This window comes from Capsicum annuum, chromosome 4 (assembly GCF_002878395.1).
Source record: "Capsicum annuum cultivar UCD-10X-F1 chromosome 4, UCD10Xv1.1, whole genome shotgun sequence".
Lineage (NCBI taxonomy): Eukaryota > Viridiplantae > Streptophyta > Magnoliopsida > Solanales > Solanaceae > Capsicum > Capsicum annuum.
Genome location: NC_061114.1, coordinates 184,536,698 through 184,550,791, shown reverse-complemented (window position 1 = coordinate 184,550,791; position 14,094 = coordinate 184,536,698).

Sequence of the window (14,094 nt, the reverse complement as noted above, 5' to 3'; positions counted from 1 at the left end):
TAATAATAATAATAATAATAATAATAATAATAATAATAATAATAATAATAATAATAGTAAACTTTACTATTTTAAATTTACCTTTTAAAATTTTTTGATAGAAGCAAAACGACGTCGTTTAAATGAAGGGACAAAGCCCTCCCATGTCAACCTTTTTAATGACGTGGCACCGTATGAGTGGATTACTAATCCACGTAGGCGCAAGTGATGTACATGCGTATAAGTTGCAAAATTGGAGTGTTTATTTGTCCAGGTTTTGTATAGTTAAAGGGCCTACTTGTGCACTGTCAAAGTTTGAGGTCAATGTTATAAATTGGTATCAAGATTAGGGTCATATATATGTATTATGCCTTTAAAATAATAGACCAAGTTTGGGCCTATAAACATATAAACATAAAACATCCTATCGGGTATAGTAATGCCACATAATAATCATTTCCTATTCTTTCATGGGTCATTTTGGCCCATGTAGTTCAGATACAACTTATATACAATATTGATACAGTCTATATACAATAATACTAATGCATTTTTCAACTTGGGTCGTTCGGCCCTTTTCTAAAAATATTTTCAGTTTTTTTGCTACAATTTTTTAACTGAAAAATATTCTGTTTTTTTTTTTGGTTGTTTAAACTAATAATTAAATATAATTATATAAAAATGATATAATTGTTACATAGAATATGTATCTATATGTATAGAAATTTTATAGTTCTATCAAATCTGTATATGTATAAAATATATATAAAAAATATATAGAAAGTGTACAAAAATTATATAATTATTGTATAAAATGTGTAAAAAAATATACAATTATTGTATAAATTATGTATCGAAACTATATAATTTTCGTATAGAATATTTATATGTATAAGATACGTATAGAAACGGTATAGAAGGTGTGTAGAAACTGTATAGAACAAGACAACAAATTGAAATGGCTAGAAAGTAAAATTTAAATTCGATGGCCATTTTCGTGAAATTTGTTTGATCTGAAGTGTCATTTCTGTACTTTACCCAATAAATATTCCCCCCGTCTCATTTAGTTAGGCACATTTCATGGATTAAAAAATCATAAATTGAATGATGAATTTTATTATTTATTCATATTATTGACATTTATTGGTAATAGGAATTGACATTGGAATTGTAATTGATCACATTTAATGTATATAGGGATAAGCAGAAAAAAAAATTAATTGTATTATAATTTAGTATGTGGTCAACTACTTCTTCCGTTCATCTTTATTTATCTACTTTTTTATTTTAAGATGTCCAACAATACTTGTCCAGTTTATAAATCAATAGAAAATTTACCTATTTCTACCTATTTTACCCTTGGCATTAAATATGATTCATATCTAATGCATTTCTCAAAGCATTAGATTTATTATATTCAAAGGGTAATAGAGTAAAACTACACCTATCATTTACTGCTTCTTAATCTCTATGTCAAAATGAAAGTGGACAAGTAAAGCTGGATAAAGGGAGTAATATGAGACATTTATTTTTGAAAAAATGCATAAGGATCCCCTCAAACGTGTATCTAAAACTCACTTTAACATTGTAACTTTATAAGTATTTATAACCCCCACTCCCCAAACAACTTCAAAGTGAATTAATTACCACCTTAATAGCTGACGTGACAAATGAGAAAAGTTTCAGTGCATAAATTAAAAAATTAAAGAGGAGAAATCAGGTGAGCCCCACCTTTTCTTCTTTCCAATGATCTATTTTATCCCCCTTCTTCCTCTCAAAATATTTACCCTCTCTCTATTTCCCTCTTTGTTTTATTGCCGGCATGACCTCCCCATCAGGAAAACATGGGTGGTGATCCAACAAAGATCAACCATGACGGACCTCACACCAGCCCTATTTGTTCATTGTTCGTCACTTCAAGAACTTTGCAACAGCAACCAGTCGTTGTGAGACCACCAAATTTCATGGAAACTTTTCACCACGTCGGTAATCATGGGCAGAACATTGGCCAAATTTTTTTTCTTGGATTTCTTCCTCCTTTCTTTTTTTCTTCTTATGAGTATTTGTATTTTTTGCTTTTAAGGCCAACCTTCGTAAAAAATTTGAAAACATTAAGATCTATCGTGTTTTATGCCTAACTTTGATAATCGTCATTGAAGCAGTCATCATGTGTTCTTCACTAACTCGAAAAGCATAATTTTTAAGATTTAGCTTGTAAAGAAACTGAGAAATAGAAATATAAAAATAGTAAGTTAGAAAGCACAACAAATCAAAGGTGATGAAGAAGTTTTAAAATAGGTGTAAATGACTCAAGTGTTAATTATTGAGTGTGCATGACAATTATTAAATAGTGGATTAAGAAAGTTTGACCCATATATGAGAATTGCACTCAAGTTTTTTATTTTATACTTTGGCCTAATATAAAACCCTAATAACTAACTAAAAATAGAGGGAAAAATTATGGGACACAGTTGCGGCTCTTGTTTCTTTCTCTTCGCTTGGATTGTTTTTGTTTAGTGTTTCTTCTTCTTCTTCTTCTTCTTCTTCTTCTTCTTCTTCTTAGGTGAAGAAGGTTACTCCTAGTGAGAGTGATGAGCTACCTGCATATCATTTACAGGATGTTGCTCATACTTGGTTCAAACAGTGGAAGTCAGAGAGGGTCGTTGATGCAGGGTTAGTTGAGTGGGAGGAGTTTTCTTCTGCTTTTCTTGATAGATTCTTTCCCCTAAAGCTTAGAGAAGCTAAGGTGTTAGAATTCATCAATCTCAGGCAGTGCAACATTGCGGTGAAAGAGTATTCTCTTAAGTTTACTTAATTAGCCAGATATGCCCCTCATGTGGTTGCAGATAGTAGGGCCAAGATGAGTAACTTTATTTTAGAGTTGAATAATAGCGTGGTTAATGAGTGCAGATCTGCCATGCTGAATAGTGACATGACTTTAGCCAGGCTTATGACTCATGCTCAGCAAATAGAGGAGCAAAAAATTAAGATGGGGGAGAAGCAGAATAAGAGAGCAAGGACAAGTTGTTTCAACTTTGCTCAGCTAAAATTAGAAGGAGGAGACCGTTCTCAGTTTCTTCCTAAGTCATCAGTTCCAGCTCCTTCATCAGCCATTGCTCCAGTTCCTAAGTTCAGAGAGGGTAATAAAGATAGAGCACCGGGCTCTAAGTCTCAGGGCAGTGTTAACGGTACCTGCACCTGTCCTCTTTGCCAGACTTGTGGCAAACACCACTAGGGTACTTGTAGAGCTGGTAGTAATACTTGTTTAGGGTGTGGTAAGCCAGGCCACAGAGTTAGAGATTGTCCGCAGTCAAGTCCTCAACGTTAGCAGAATCGTTCCTCAACTCAGTCCGGTTTCCCAAATCAGTAGGGTGCCACCTCCAGTGCTACTAATGGGCAACACCCAAACAGAGTCTATGCTCTAGAGTCCCGACAAGATCAGGAAAATTCTCCTGATGTAGTTACTGGTACGTTACAGATCTTTTATGTGCATATTTACGCTTTTCTAGATCCATATGCTTCCTTGTCTTTTGTTATTCCTTATATAGCAGGCAATTTTAGAGCCAGTCCCAAAATTCTAGCAGATTCCTTTTCAGTCTCTACCCCAGTAGGTAAAACCATCATAGCCTGACGGGTATACATGAACTGCTTAGTTATGATATTTCAGAAAATCACTTCAGCAGACTTAGTCAAATTAGAGATGACCAATTTTGATGTCATTCTCGACATAGATTATCTTCATTTCTGCTATGCCACAGTCGACTGTAGAAATAGAATAGTCCAGTTTCAGTTTCCAAATGAACCCGTCCTTGAGTGGAGGGGTAGTGTGTCTGCTTTCAGAGGTCAGCTTGTTTCCTATCTCTGGGCACGAAAGATGATATCTAAGGGATGTGTCTATCATTTTGTTCATGTTAAGGACTCTAGCTCCGAAACTCCCAGTCTTGAATCAGTTCCAGTCGTGAATAAATATTCAGATGTTTTTACCAAAGATCTTCTAGGAATTTCTCCCAAAACAGAAATAGACTTCGACATTGATCTTCTTCCAGACACTTAGCCCATTTCTATTACGCCATAAGAATGGCACCAACAGAACTCAAAGAATTGAAAGAGAATTTAAAGGATATCTTAGATAAGGGATTCATCAGGTGCAGTATGTCCCCATGGGGCGCACCTATCATATTTATGCGAAAGAAAGACGGTTCTCTCAGAATATGCATAGACTACCTCAACTTAATAAGGTCACAATCAAGAACAAGTATCCACTTCACAGAATCAATGACTTGTTTAACCAACTTTAGGATGCCAGTTATTTCTCTAAGATAGACCTCAGATCCGGCTATCATCAGGTTAGAGTCAGAGAATGTAACATTTCAAAAATAGCTTTTCGTACTTGGTATAGTCACTTAGAATTCTTAGTTATGTCCTTTAGTCTTACTAATGCCCTCATGGACTTGATAAGCTGTGTGTTCAAGCAGTACTTGGACATGTTCCTCATAGTCTTCATAGATTATATCCTTTTCTATTCCTGCAGTGAGTGTGATCATGCAGACTACCTTAGAACAGTACTTCAGAATCTTAGAGATCATCAGCTATTACCAAATTCAGTAAGTGTGAATTTTGGCTAAGGTCAATAGCCTTTCTTGGTCATATCATTTCTGGTGATGGCATTAGATTAGATCCTCAAAAGATTGAAGTAGTAATAAACTGGCCCAGACCTGTCTCTCCATCAGATATCAAGAGTATCTTGGGTTTGGTTGGCTATTACAGACTGTATTTTGAGGGATTTTCATCTATTGCGTCCCCTATGTCCAGTTGAATCAGAAGAAAGTCAAGTTTCAGTGGTCAGATCCTTGCAAGAAGAGTTTTCAGGAGTTGAAGACTCGACTCACCTCAAATCTAGTCTTAGCTCTTCCAGATGGTTCAGATGGGTTCGTAGTGTATTGTGATGCATCCAGAGTGGGTTTAGGTTGTGTCCTTATGAAACATGGTAAAGTCATAGCCTACTCCAGACAACTTGAAACTCATGAGAAGAATTATCCTACTCATGATCTTAAGTTAGCAACCATAGTATCCGCCTTAAAGATTCGGAGGCATTATCTCTATGGAGTTCATGTAGATGTATTCACAGATCATAAGAGCCTTCAGTATGTTTTTTTTCAGAAAGATCTCAATCTTTATCAGAGAAAATGGTTAGAGCTCTTGAAAGATTATGACATGAGTGTCCTTTACCATCTGGGAAAGGCCAACATTGTGGCTAACGCTCTCAGTAGACTATGTATGGGTAGTGTTGCTTATTTTGAGGACAATAAAAAGAAGTTAGTTCAGGAGGTCCATCAGCTTGCTAGACTTGGCATTCACTTAGTCGATACAAAAGAGGGTAACATATGGGTTTAGAGTAGTTTAGAATCATCTCTAGTTTCTGAGGTGAAAGAAAAACAAGATAGAGATCCCAGCTTTGTCAAGTTAAAAGAGTTAGTCCAGGATCAGAAAGTAGAGGTTTTATCCCAAGCGCGAGATGGTGTTTTGCATTGTCAGGGTCATCTATGTGTCCCAGGTATAGATGATATAAGGCAGCGAATTCTTACAGAATCACATAGTGCACGCTACTCTATTCATCCAGGGGCCATAAAGATATATCGCGACTTATGAGAAGTCTATTGATAGAGTGAGATAAAGAGAGATGTTGTAGAGTTTATGGCTAAGTGCTCCCTATATCAGCAGGTTAAGATAGAGCATCAAAAGCCTAGTGGTCCGATACAGAAGTTCATTATTCCTACTTGAAAGTGGGAAGAAGTGAACATGGACTTCGTGATGGGTTTGCCTTGAACTCATCGTCAACATGATTCAGTTTGGGTCATTGTAGACAGGATGACCAAATTAGCTTATTTCCTTCCAGTTCATACCTCTTATTCAGTCGAGGATTATGTAAAACTCTACACTAGGGAGTTGGTACGATTGCACGGTGTTCTGTTATCCATCATCTCAGATAGAGGTACCCAGTTCACCTCTTATTTCTAGAAAATGTTCCAAAAGGGTCTTGGTACCCAAGTTTATCTCAGTACAACCTTCTATCCTCAGATAGATGGTCAAGCAGAAAGGACCATTCAGACCTTAAAAGATTTGTTAAGGGCATGTGCAATTGATTTCAAGGGTAGTTAGGATGACCACTTGCCTTTGATTGAATTTGCATACAATAATAGCTATCATTCCAGTATTTGGATAGCTCCATTTGAAAATTTCTATGGTAGGAGATATAGGTATCTAATCGATTGGTTCAAAGTTAGTGAGGCCTCAGTCATAGGGCTTGACTTGGTATTCAATGCTTTAGAGAAAGTTTAATTGATTATGGAAAGACTCCAGGCTGCTCAGAGCTGACAGAAGTCTTATGTAGATGTACACAGAAAGGATCTCGATTTCGAGATTGGTGATTTTATCTATCTAAAGATCTCTCCCATGAAGGGAGTGAAGAGATTCAACAAGAAGGGAAAGCTCAGTCCCCGATATGTCGGTCCCTTCAAAATTCTCAATTGTCTTGGCAAGGTAGCCTATACGCTCGAATTGCCTGCAAATATAGCCTCAGTTTATCCAGTATTCCATGTCTCTTTGCTCAAGAAGTGAATAGGTGACCCAGCAGTTGTAGTCCCTATTCAGAGTATAGATGTTCAGAATAGCCTCTTTTACGAAGAGCTCCCAGTCGAAATCCTAGACTATCAGACTCGTAGACTGAGGAACAAAGAAGTCTCTCCAGTCAAAGTTCTTTGGCAAAATAAGTCTGTTGAGGGATCTACTTAGAAATCAGACGCAGACATGCATACCAAGTATCCTCACCTTTACTCCGCCAACTCAGATCAAGCTCAAGGTAATAGTTCTCCTTAAGCTTACTCAGTTTCATGTTTAGTGTTCATCAAAATCGGTATTGAATACCATTGCATATTCAGTCATGCATTCATGTATCCTTTAAGTTATATAATTGTGCCTCAAACATGCATTCTCATTGTGAGAAACTTGGTTCCTCAGAACACTCAGTCATGCATTCGTTAATCAGCTACACATGCATCCGATATGCATGTTTAGTATGGTATGTTCAGTTATCAGTCATGTCAGCCATGAGATCATGTTCCATTTATTCATGTTTAGTATGTACATTAGTTTATGTTCTTCCCCTCACTCTCAGCCTCATTCGAGGATGAATGTTCTTGTAATACCCCGAGACTCTAACTAATAGTGCAACCATGAATCAAGCTCATGAGAAGTAAATTATAGTTCTTTGGCTGTTTTATGATCAAGGGTGATGTGTATTAAGGCCTCAAATATGTCCTAGTGATTAGGCGAATCAAAATATTCCTTAACGATTGAATTCTTAGAAAGGATATTGGCATATTCAAATTCAATTAAGCATATCTCTCATTATAGTATGAATTATTGAGCTCATGACCTACCAAGAAATAGATAATTCAATTATATTTCCAACAATATCAATTTCACCCAAATCCGGTATCGGATCCAAGAGTTATGCCTATTTTACTCCAGCATGTCAGGCTAGAAAACTGAGTAACGACATTTTGTGATAAGCTGTCACAAGTGTGACGACTTACCACTAATGTCGTTAGCATTAGGCAGATTTCCACCCCCAGTGATGAAATTTTGTGATAAGTTGTCACAAGTGTGACGACTTATCACCAATGTCGTCAACCTTAAGCAGAAAATCATAAAATCTACCCTTTTGTGACGACATTTCGTGATGACTTGTCACAAGTCTGACGACTTGTCACAAATATCGTTAGCTATTTTTTCAGCAATTAAAGGATATTTTCCAAGGGTATTTTGGTATTTTCTCATCTTTTGGAGGCCCGTATTTATATGAGAATTTCTATCTAAATTCTAATTTCTTCATTCTCTCTTCCAATTCTCTTAAGAAAAAGATCTAGGGTTTTTATTTAAGGACATTAATCTTTCAAAATCATCCATAAATCTTCAAGATTTCTTCAAGAATCAAGTTCCTCATAGTGTGGGCTTCGAGAATCATTTATTACAAGTGCAGATAGAGTCTCAAGCACTAGAATTTATCCAATTTCAAAGATTAAAGTATGTGGGGTTTTGAACAAGAGCAATTCTTTCGTTCTTGTGCCCAAAGCTTTGATTTCTATCATGGAATTATATGGTTTTGCAAGTGGGTTTATACCCAAATTACTTCATCATGAGATTATGAGAATATAAATTGTTCAAGCTTTGTTATACATGATTATTTTGCTATTCCCAAGTTATGACTTGATATTTAATATTGTGAATTTCATATTTCTACCATGATTTGATATTTCAAGTGCTTTCAAGATATGTGTCAAGCTTTAAGCTTCCTTATGACAAACTGAATTGTTGAGTATATTGATTCATGAGATTGAGTTGTTATAATGAGTCTTGATATTTACTCAAAGTATTGATGTTGTCATGATTTAATGAATTGATACATTTTAATATTGAAAAAGATTGATTTGATTTGAGTCGAGTCAGGAACCCACAAATTGATTATGATTTGATAAATGATAAAGAGATTTGATTTTGTCTTCATGATAGACCCTTGTGATGTTTGTGGTGGATTTCCTAACTCGTTTTGAGCTTGTGTCTAGGAGTATTATTTAGCATCTAGCAGAAAATATGATATTTCCTCGAAACGACGTGCCACCATAGGATTGATATTGATAATTGTAGGCCAGAGGCCGTGTATGAGATTGTGATCCTTAAATTTAGGTTGTAATCCCTGGCAAGAGTACGACACTCTCGCGAATGTGGGGTTATCTCCTTAGGAGGGCAAAATATTAGACTTCATGTAGCTCACATGGTTTATGTCGGTTATAAGAATCTCCCATGTCCATAAGAGTTGAGTTTCTTGAATTACCGAGTCGCTTCGAGTCTTGAGTTGAAGAGTTGAGTTTTTTTATGATGATTTATGAGGTTTTTATCATATGATTTATTTACTATGAGATCATGAAAAGTATGTTTCAATCTAACTCAAGCCAAGTGAGCCATCATTGTACATATGCATATTTTGATGAAATTGATGATGATATTTGTATTGTTGCATGCACTCCCACATACTCAGTACATTCCAAAGTGCTGACCCACATATTTTCCTATGGGCTAAATTTTCTCATAATGTAGGTTCAGGTACTCAGCCGCAGCCGCGTTAGCGATATTCAAGTGCCTCAACTACGTTTCCTCAGTGGTGAGTCCTCATGGTTCGAGGACCGTGTCTATATATTTGGTGATATCGTTCTATTGTTATGGATTTCAGTACTGTTTGAGTCAGTTAGGGGTTTGTCCCAATGGCTCCTTGATTTTGATGTATAGAGGCTTTGTCAGACTAGAGGGTTGGTATGTACCGACATTCAATATATTTTGGTTGTATAGTCTAGTACTCTCCAGTATTTCTCTTGAACCCGATGTGGTATATCTCTTTGTTGTGCATGACTATTGTTGAATTGAATTTCTTGAGGTAGTGTCTGGATCTGAGGGTTAGCTTGGGACTATATGTATCCCTAAGCACTATGTGGTATCTCGAGATGAAATTTTGGGGCATTACAGTTCTCAAGGGGGAGATATTATAATAACCCATACTTTTTCCTAGCTTGAAATCATCTCAAGAATGTTAGAATCTTTCTTTGAAAGATGAATCCACTTTTGTACACGTGGTATTTTTAATATTTTCACCTTTTTTCATGTGGGAAATTGAATTACCTTTTCAATAATATGAATTTCGTACAAATCCAACATCGGACGAGGAAGTTATGGCCGTTTTACAGAGAGCAGTCTGAATTGCCCAGGTACGACAGAGCGGGCCGATGGACCATCGAGCTAGTGATGGACTATCGCACCCCACCGTCGCATCGAGGCAGTGAGTCCACTCTCTAGCTGAGTACGATGGAGAGGTGGAGAGGTCAGACGGACCGTCGAGCTAGGGACGGACCGTCGCACCAAGGCTGTAGGTTCCAGTTCTGGTCCTAGGGCAACGGTCAGTCCGACGGACCGTCGACCCAACGATGAACCATCTCACCTACCATTTCATATTCCGTTTAGTTATTTTAAAGACGTTTTTAAAAAGGTATTTGGGTCTTTTTCCACCCGATTTAATCCCTAATTACACCCGACCATAGCTCATTTGTTCATTATTCTTCTACAACAACAAATTAGGGTTTCTCTAAGAAATCAATCCCCAAGAACAAGAAACCCTAGGTTCTTGATTCCAAGCTAAGAATTCAAGTTTTCCTCCACAAATCTTCAAGAAACTCACAATCCAGGTATGCATAGTGTTCATTCTTGGACTCCTTTCATGCATGAAGCCTAAGAATCTCTTTTCTAAGATCAAGTGTATGGATTTTTATGAATTTCATGTTAGGTTTGTTTTTGTTCAAGTTGATAATGACCAACTGAATTCTATTCCATGTTTTAGTGATAAAAATTTAAAGGGAATTTATTATTATAGGTGTAGCTTCAAGTGAATCCATGATTAAACCTTTGAATGGTGAAATTAGAGATGAATCATGATGTTTATTTTTTGTATAATGTTGTCTACATATACTATGCCTACTATGTGTTTAATTAAATGTATATGCAAAGGAAAAGTGCCCAACTAGTATGATATTATGAAATCCCCATTTATGTACAAGTTATGTATATCACATGTTTAATGAAATTCTTCAATAAATGAATTATGGATTGTGCTGTTGGTCATGTGTTCAAGTAAGTCATGCTTTGTCAGTTTCTTTCTATCGAGTCCTGGGGGTACTTGTACCTGAAAGATTAGATGTGTGCCTAGAGCCATGTCATGTTTTTATGATACTCTCAGTCAGCCCATGATCCTTAGACTTCAGACAGTCTTATGACTCAAGAAATATCAACTATCTTATGAACTCAGTCAGTTGTCAGGTATCAGTAGTATTCCTTCAGTCAATGGGATTCAGTAACTCAGTCCATGTTCAGATCAGTTAATCATGTTCAGTGTCTATTTAGATGGGAGTAGAAATTAGCACTGAGTAAACCTAAGGATGGTAACTCACCTGCAAGTAGAGGGTATGATTCTTAGAAGTAATCCTTGAGTTCCATAACTATGTAGCCAGCATGGGTTGAGACATCATAACTATTAGTCGAGGGTAGATAAGGTGGCTTAATATCACGACCCGATCCGAGGCCCTGGCTGTGACGAGCATTCTGAACCATAAAGGCCCGAAACACCCCTCTCTGTCTGATAATCATGAACATAATTCATGAAAAAAGAAATGCGGAAGATACACAATATAACGGAAACATGGTCAAGAATCATATGAAAACGAAAATGGGGAATAGTGTTCCACAATCTAAATCAACATCTCTAAAACTGTCTGCAAAATCTCTACTACATGACTTAAACAATGTCTATCTGAAAACTGGGATAAGGCCCCCAGCAGACCTAAAACTAATATAAGATAAAAGGACTGCAGGACATAAGACCTTCCAAAACATAGAAGGCTCACTACTTGTCTCTGCAACTCTGTCTGAATGATCTACTGATTCTCTTGACCCCTAGACTGGGCCTTTAAACCTGGGAGGTTGGATAGGGGAGGGGGTCAGCACAAAAGTACTGGCACATAGAGATATCAAAACAAAACATAATATTTTTACAAAATATGGTTGAGAGCCATTATAAAGAAATTTTGTATCAAATCATTTGAAAACACATGGGCGCAATGCAATAGTTTCTCAATAACAATGAAATGCAACTGAGCTAGGTGGAATACGTTACATAATTTACACCAACTATCAAACCTCGGTTGCCGCCGATATTAGAGTATAAGTGAGGGAAAGACACACAAGATCACATAGCATGGTGTCTCGACCCAATGGTAGTTCCCAAGTCAAGTACACAAGATCACTTAGCTTGGTACCAATATTCCGTATCGGCAAACATGTTTTCCAGCAATGAGCCCTTGTGTCTCAAACGCCTTCTTCGGGCATCTACCTTTCTCATGTAAAATCAATGCATTCAAATTTCCTCTTATTCAATCACATATCATATTTTGAAGGGTATCGTCATACCCGAATCGCAAGTCATCAATATCACATCCACATATGCATAATCATGTAAAAACCAAGGTGCTTCATCATTTACAAGTGGTGAACAATATTTATTTCAAATTCATGCTCTCTTTTGTTGATAATAATATAATATGGAGTATCGAAACATTATCATGGGAATTTGAAAACAATTTATCATTCATATTTAACAAACTTCCATGGAAAATCATAAATCACATATGCATGGTTTCAACCATTGAAGTATATAGGCAAAAAATTCCCACGACATAAAGAAAATGACTTAGAAATCATATTGAAAGCAAGTTATTAGCATTTGATTGAAAAACCCCATTTAAAAGCATGCATGTTCATAAAAACTACACCCATGATATTTTAGGATAACCCCACGTACCTCTATTTCCAAGGATAATAGATGTTTCTTGAATCTTGCGGATTGGTGATTCCAAATATGTAATTATCTTTGAAAACCTACGGTCAAATCTTGAACTATTTGGGTTTTTATTTTGAAACCCTAAGGAGAATCCTTGAGCACTTTTGATGAAAGAATATGTATTTTGGGGTCCTTGGAACTAGATTTTGTTTTTTAGGGCTGAGTAAGGGTGGAAAAGGACCACTTTGTCCCCAACACGGAGTGTTTAAATCACTAGAATTTTTTACATAGGCGCCGCCCATCCCGTTGCCTATGTTCACATAGGCACCTCCTAGGATATCACCTATGTTTACATAGGCGCTGCCTAGGCTATCGCCTATGTTTACATAGACTCCACCTAGGCTATTGCCTATGCTTTCCAGTGGCCATGGGCGATTGGTTAGGCAAAGCTTATCACTTTGAAGGGACATAACTTCTTGCTCGGGTGTCGGATTTTAGCCAAATTTGTATCGTTGGAAAGCTAACTCGAATACCTGTCATTTGAAACATAGTAGGCTTCCTAATTCAACATATATAGAGAGTTATGGTCGATAGAAACTGACACACTTTACAACATCCACTAAAACTTAGTCGATCGAAATAGTTTCAACTCGTCCTTGAGTTGAAGGACCTCTATGGTCTAAATTCAAGCTTGAGTAGATTCACATGCCACACAATAAGTAACATACCGTATTGGTATAGGATTTTATGGCTTCGGGATTAACAACGCATAGAAATCATGGTCTATATTGTAGCCCAAATTGCGGGGCGCTACACTTAACCTGCTAGTCGAGGGTTCCCATCATTCTCATTAGAGTAACCTGCTAGTTGAGGGTCACTCATATGCTGTCCTTACTAGTGGAATGGTATCAACATCCTTTCAATCAGGGCACAGATTGGACCCCAGTTCAGCTATAATGCATCATTTGGGGCACGCCGCTTAAATAACTACCTCTCACAGTCTCAGTATCAGTCTCAATAAAAGAACTCAGATAGTTCTTCAGATTTTAGGGCTGTCAGATAAAATTAACTCATCTTAGTATGGAAGTCTGATAGTTTTATTAGAATTAGGGCTGTCAGATAAAGTCACTCATGTTATCAGTAGTTAGATTCAGTAATTATGTTAACACGGTATCAGTGTCACTTATTATATCTTATGCATGTATTCTCATGCTCATGATAGTCAGTCTGTTATTACTATTGCTCATGCATATGAACTCCATGCATTTAGCCTACTTCCCATTGATACCTGTACATTCAATCGTACTGATGTATTCGCGCTATGGTGTTTTATACCATAGGTTCAGAGACACGAGCTCCAGAGTATTAGTAACATTCCAGTCTCAGTAGTCAGAGTTAGAAGCGAGTCCTCATCTTTTGAGGACATGATCACCACTTTATTATTTCATTAATTAATTTATTATTTGAAGTTAGTTGGGGATATGTCCCATCAACTCCTTATTCAGAAAGTCATGTTTTTCGAGGTTTTCTAGACTACAGTATGTTCAGATAGCTTATTTTAGTTTGTTTTGGGCATTTCATACCCCACCCAGATGTTATATTTTATCAGATATTATGTTACAGTTTGAACCTTATGGCCTTTTAGTTCATGTTTCTACATTATACAGTATATAGGTACA